We start from the raw sequence: 6174 nt of genomic DNA on the forward strand, positions 1-6174 counted from the left end.
ATGTATACAGAGGGTGTGGTGTAAGGTATGTATACAGAGGGTCTGGTGTAAGGTATGTATACAGAGGGTGTGGTGTAAGGTATGTATACAGGGGGTGTGGTGTAAGGTATGTATACAGGGGGTCTGGTGTAAGGTATGTATACAGAGGGTGTGGTGTAAGGTATGTATACAGAGGGTCTGGTGTAAGGTATGTATACAGAGGGTGTGGTGTAAGCAGGGCCGATTCTGGGGTTTCTGCCGCCTGAGGCAAACCTCAGGCGGCCGCCCCCTGACAACCCCCCCCCCCCACCGCCGTAACCGAATCACCCGCGCCTGCACCCCCCGCACCCCCCCCCCCCGCCGTAACCGAATCACCCGCGCCTGCACCCCCCGCACCCCCGCACCTCCAGAGAGTCGTGAGTGCCTGGGGTCAGCGGGGGCATCGCGGCCCCCGCTGACCACGGGCACTCACGACTCGCTGGAGGGCGATGACAGCTGCTGACTGACGGCGCGGGACAGCGGTAAGCGTTGGCGGCGGGACCGGACGGCTGCGGCAGGACAGGTGAGCGGCTGCAGGCGCAGGGCTGCTGTCTGCCGCCCCCTGCAGGGGCGCAGAATCTGCCGCCTGAGGCGGAATACTCATTCCGCCTCATGGCAGAAACGGCCCTGGGTGTAAGGTATGTATACAGAGGGTCTGGTGTAAGGTATGTATACAGGGGGTCTGGTGTAAGGTATGTATACAGAGGGTCTGGTGTAAGGTATGTATACAGGGGGTCTGGAGTAAGGTATGTATACAGGGGGTCTGATGTAAGGTATGTATACAGGGGGTCTGGTGTAAGGTATGTATACAGAGGGTGTGGTGTAAGGTACAGTATGTATACAGAGGGTGTGGTGTAAGGTATGTATACAGGGGGTCTGGTGTAAGGTATGTATACAGGGGGTCTGGTGTAAGGTATGTATACAGGGGGTCTGGTGTAAGGTATGTATACAGGGGGTCTGGTGTAAGGTATGTATACAGGGGGTGTGGTGTAAGGTATGTATACAGGGGGTCTGGTGTAAGGTATGTATACAGGGGGTGTGGTGTAAGGTATGTATACAGGGGGTCTGGTGTAAGGTATGTATACAGAGGGTCTGGTGTAAGGTATGTATACAGGGGGTCTGGTGTAAGGTATGTATACAGGGGGTCTGGTGTAAGGTACAGTATGTATACAGAGGGTCTGGTGTAAGGTATGTATACAGGGGGTCTGGTGTAAGGTATGTATACAGGGGGTCTGGTGTAAGGTATGTATACAGGGGGTCTGGTGTAAGGTATGTATACAGGGGGTCAGTGCCACCCCTGTCTATAGGCTAGTATGGCAGCTCTCCGTTATTTGCCATTTTTAACCTATACACCCTTAACCATGCCGAGCACTTGTCTTGCAGGTAGAGGCTACTACATCCCTCCTAGCAGATCCCTCTGTGCACTGTACCAGATATATACTGTATATAGTAATGTATGTGAGTGTGATGTATATAATAATGTATGTGAGTGTGATGTACTGTATATAGTATATAGTAATGTATGTGAGTGTGATGTATACTGTATATAGTAATGTATGTGAGTGTGATATATATAGTAATGTATATGAGTGTGATGTATATAGTATATAGTAGTGTATGTGAGTGTGATGTATACTGTATATAGTATATAGTAATGTATATGAGTGTGATGTACTGTATATAGTATATAGTAATGTATTTGAGTGTGATGTACTGTATATAGTATATAGTAATGTATGTGAGTGTGATGTATACTGTATATAGTAATGTATATGAGTGTGATGTACTGTATATAGTATATAGTAATGTATATGAGTGTGATGAATACTGTATATAATAATGTATATGAGTGTGATGTATACTGTATACAGTAAATAGTAATGTATGTGAGTGTGATGTATACTGTATATAGTATATAGTAATGTATGTGAGTGTGATGTATACAGTATATAGTATATAGTAATGTATGTGAGTGTGATGTATACTGTATATAGTATATAGTAATGTATGTGAGTGTGATGTACATCTCCAGTGCATTATGACACTCACCTCCAGCAGAATACTCCTGGTGATATAGCCTGTATACCTTCTCATGGGCGTCCAGCAGAACCTGCAGGGATTGTGAGTCTGTGACATCTGCAGGAACATTGAATGTTATCCAGGTCTGGACCAGATCCCCGAATGAACGGAATGCAAGTTCAGCGTATTCTGCATAGGAATCAATAGGGCTGGGGCCACCTGTAGAAAGTCTATGGAGGTCAGCGCCATGTAAGATCACGATTGGTCTAACATTGGCTCCGTACAGCTCCTGGAGAAGGGTCCTGTAACACTGCAGCCCCCCCTTATTCTGGCTCCAGTCCAGCCGTACCTTGTAGTGGGTGACGCCATACTTCCGTAGGGTCTGGATCTGATCTCTCATGTTATTCAGAACCTCATTGTTACACCCAGCCACCATACGTGACCTATGTCCATTGTAAGAAACGTCTATATGACTCCATAAGGGTCCGCCAATGGCCATGATGTTGGTCTCTGGGAGCTTTAAGATCCCATGACATAGTGAGGGAATGAGGACGAGGAGGACCCCTCTCCACACCGCTCCCATCTTCACCAGTGTTATCCAGCACATACAGCTCTGACACTTATATAATGGCCGGGGCTGTAAAACACACAGTATCTCCTCCACAGATAAGAAGACTGCTCAAAACTATTTATGAACAGACTTTTATTAATATTTCACATGATGGATGGAACGGCCGATTGGGTTCATTGTAAATTATTAGCAGGGTTCCCGTGAGCTCCGACCTGAGATGAGCGTAATACGAGCGATAATGTTTATGTAACACTAATACAACCTATAGGTGATGGCTGGGGCAAGGTGACCCATGAGGTATAGTGGGGTACCCGGAGCTTGCAGGCTTCGCTTTAACTTGTGTTCTGTATCAGTATTTCCTTTTGTTTCTCTCTCTGAAGATAATGGAAGTTAAAATCCTGGTTAAGATCAGCGGTGGGATCAGTATCCACTCACTGTTCTGCCTGGTAATATATCTCCCTCACGTAGGTTGCAGAACAGAAGAGAAGAAGCCGGCCTATATTCAGGTATGGATATCATGGATCAAGATCTAGACTGAGAACAGAACATGAAATTCTTAGCAGGAGATGTGTCATCGTAAAGCCTCATGGAGAAGATAACTTGCAGGCTTATTGGGTTATTGCCTCCACACATCATCTCACTAGAAGGGGGTAACTCGGAACTTTCTGATCCTTCTTCCTCTCAGTAGAGAGGCAAGCCCTGATTAAGTTCCTCCCATACTTGAATACTTGAGTCCTCAGGTCCCCAGTGCTATAGACTTGGGGTGATATTTGTAGGGCTTTTATGGACTTAGCAGGTGTATATTCTTAGTTTAAGGCCATCTGAACCTGGCAAGTTAGCTGAGCAAGCTTGTGTATGTGAGGTTCAGGAGTGAAAGCTGATGGGTATCTGAAATGTAAGGCCTACTCTTGAATGGCCAACTATAGGAAAAATACCTCATCCTATAGATATATACAGAACATCTGCAAGGCCACATTTACAAAGAAGTCTCCGGATGGAGTCACATTTGGTGGAATTCATGAGCCCTTTCGTGGTTGGTCACCTTTATCTATTCAGAACCTGACTCTACTATAGAATCATCTTGTCTTCACAATAACTTTATGGACATAGCGGGAGATTTATCAAACTGGTGTAAAGTAGATTTGTCTTAGTTGCCCCTAGCAACCAATCAGATTCCACCTTTCATTTTCCAAAGAATTTGTGAGGAATGAAAAGTGGAATCTGATTGGTTGCTAGGGGCAACTGAGCCACTTCTACTTTACATTAGTTTAATAAATCTACCCCTATATAATGTCTTTGTCTCTAATGTGAAGTAATGTCACTAAATGAAGCAACAGATGGAGAATGTGTAGCCCCCTATAATCCCTCTATAACTAACACCCCATAAGATTTTACTACAGCATCATCAGACATAGATGACAATGGACGTCACTAATGCAACAAGATGGCCGACACCATATGTCCCCACAGAGATGTCATAACTAGGGAGACACCAGGCATTGACAACTGATATCATTGTTTTTTCTTGGCTGACATATCTTATCAGGATCAATTTGCTCTTTGATACCAGTTATAAAGTCCATATTTAGTATTTATTACTTTCTGGTAATCGGCAGATCAGTAATCGACCAGTCTGTCCGCACATACTGGGAGATACTAGAACATGCAGCTTTGTGTAACAGTATAGCTGTGGGTCGGGGCAGTATAGCGGTGGGTACACCCTACCTGTAATAGAGGTCCAATAGGTCAGGTCCTGGCACCGACTTTGGGACAAGTGACATCACTGTGACCACACGAGGCCTTAACCCCTTCACAACCGTGGCAATTTTTGTCCTAGAGAGCGGTATAGATCTTTATGTAGTGAGCTCCACATAGTGCCGTCCATAAGGAGTAAAAAATGTTATTAATATAGTCTATGTCTGCTAATGGGGAAGCTCTGTGCCAGCATCATTTATCAATGGGCACACACTGCTGGCACTGTTTATGGGGTGCCCACTGTGTACAGTATAGTTTATCAGAGGGCACTCGTCAGTATTGTTTATGGAGGCTGTTCTCTGACAATATTGTTCATAAGGCGGCACTCTACCAGCCCTGTTGTGTGGGCACTCTGTTGGCAGTGTTGTTTATTGAGACCCTCTTCTGGCATTATTATTTTTTGGCTCTTTGATAGCATTATATTGTTCATAGAGGTCCTGTGCTGAGTGGATGATGTTGGCATGTGGATAGCGGTATTGTTTATGGATGTAATCTATTAGCATCTATGAATGAACCTCAGCCACCATTATTATTTACTGAGGGGTATCTAGATGGCAGTATTTTTCATGGAGTACATAGGCTGGTATTATTTTTGTTGAGCACTTTCATGGGAGTTTTGGTTATGCAGGCCTTCTGCTGGTATTATTTTTGTTGGGAACATTGATGGCAGTATTTTTTTTTATTTTTTTCAATACATTTTTTAATAGTTTCCAAAAATACATTTTAACAAACTTTGGAACAAAAGAAAAGTTGCATAACCAGTCATACACAAAAATATAGTTATACAAATAAGGGGCAAAACAGGGCACAAACAGTATTAAAGCGAATGTACCACTAAGTACATCGCTTTACATGAACAAACCGGAGCCAGCATCAGGATGCTGGTGCAGCCGTCCTTTTTTTGAACCACGGCCCAGTTCCCTTATGCGGTACTGGTCCATTCCCGAGCACCGACTCGGCATGAAGCACAGGAGGCAGGCCTGTCGGCCCCCAGTGTGATGAATGCCCCTCTGTGACCCGGCACCATTAGAATCAAGGAGACACCTCATAGAGGGGAGATTGTTACACTAGGGGCCAACGGGCCCACCTTCAGTGCTTCATGCCAAGCCGGTGCTTGGGAATAGCCAGCACTGGTCTATTCATGTAAAAAAAAGACACTAAGCGATGTACCTGATGAACCCAATGTCGCTTAAAATAAAGTTAGCATTTAGAAGTGCAGAGGTCCCAGCACCAACTCCGAAATACCCTCCCCCATCACAGATGCAGAGTGAAACCCCCTATTTTTTAACATCTAAGGTTGACCACCAGATCCGGGTGCCCATGAAAGGAGACATCAAATTTGCAATCTCCTAATCAGTCAGGAATTTCTCTACAAATTTTCTCCACTTCTTGAAGAATTTTAGAGCACTAGTCTCCTTAGTTCTTTCACGTTCATGTCTATCTAGAAAGAGATAATGTTGCATCTGAAGAAGCACCTCCGTCATTGACAGGAGAGCCGGCTGTGACCATTTTTGCAAAATACATTTGGCAACCAGAAAAATGTCATGGAACACCAATGGTATCGGTGGCATCTATGGAACAGCTGCAGTATTTTTTTTATAGAGGTCCTCTGCTGGCACTGCTTTTGTTAGGCACATTGATGAGAGTATTATTTATGGTGGCCCTCTTCTGGTATTATTTTTGTTAGGCACATTGATGAGAGTATTATTTATGGTGGCCCTCTTCTGGTATTATTTTTGTTGGGCACATTGATGAGAGTATTATTTATGGTGGCCCTCTTCTGGTATTATTTTTGTAGAATAAATTGATGG

The sequence above is a fragment of the Dendropsophus ebraccatus genome, chromosome 9 (assembly GCF_027789765.1).
Source record: "Dendropsophus ebraccatus isolate aDenEbr1 chromosome 9, aDenEbr1.pat, whole genome shotgun sequence".
Taxonomy (NCBI): Eukaryota; Metazoa; Chordata; class Amphibia; order Anura; family Hylidae; genus Dendropsophus; species Dendropsophus ebraccatus.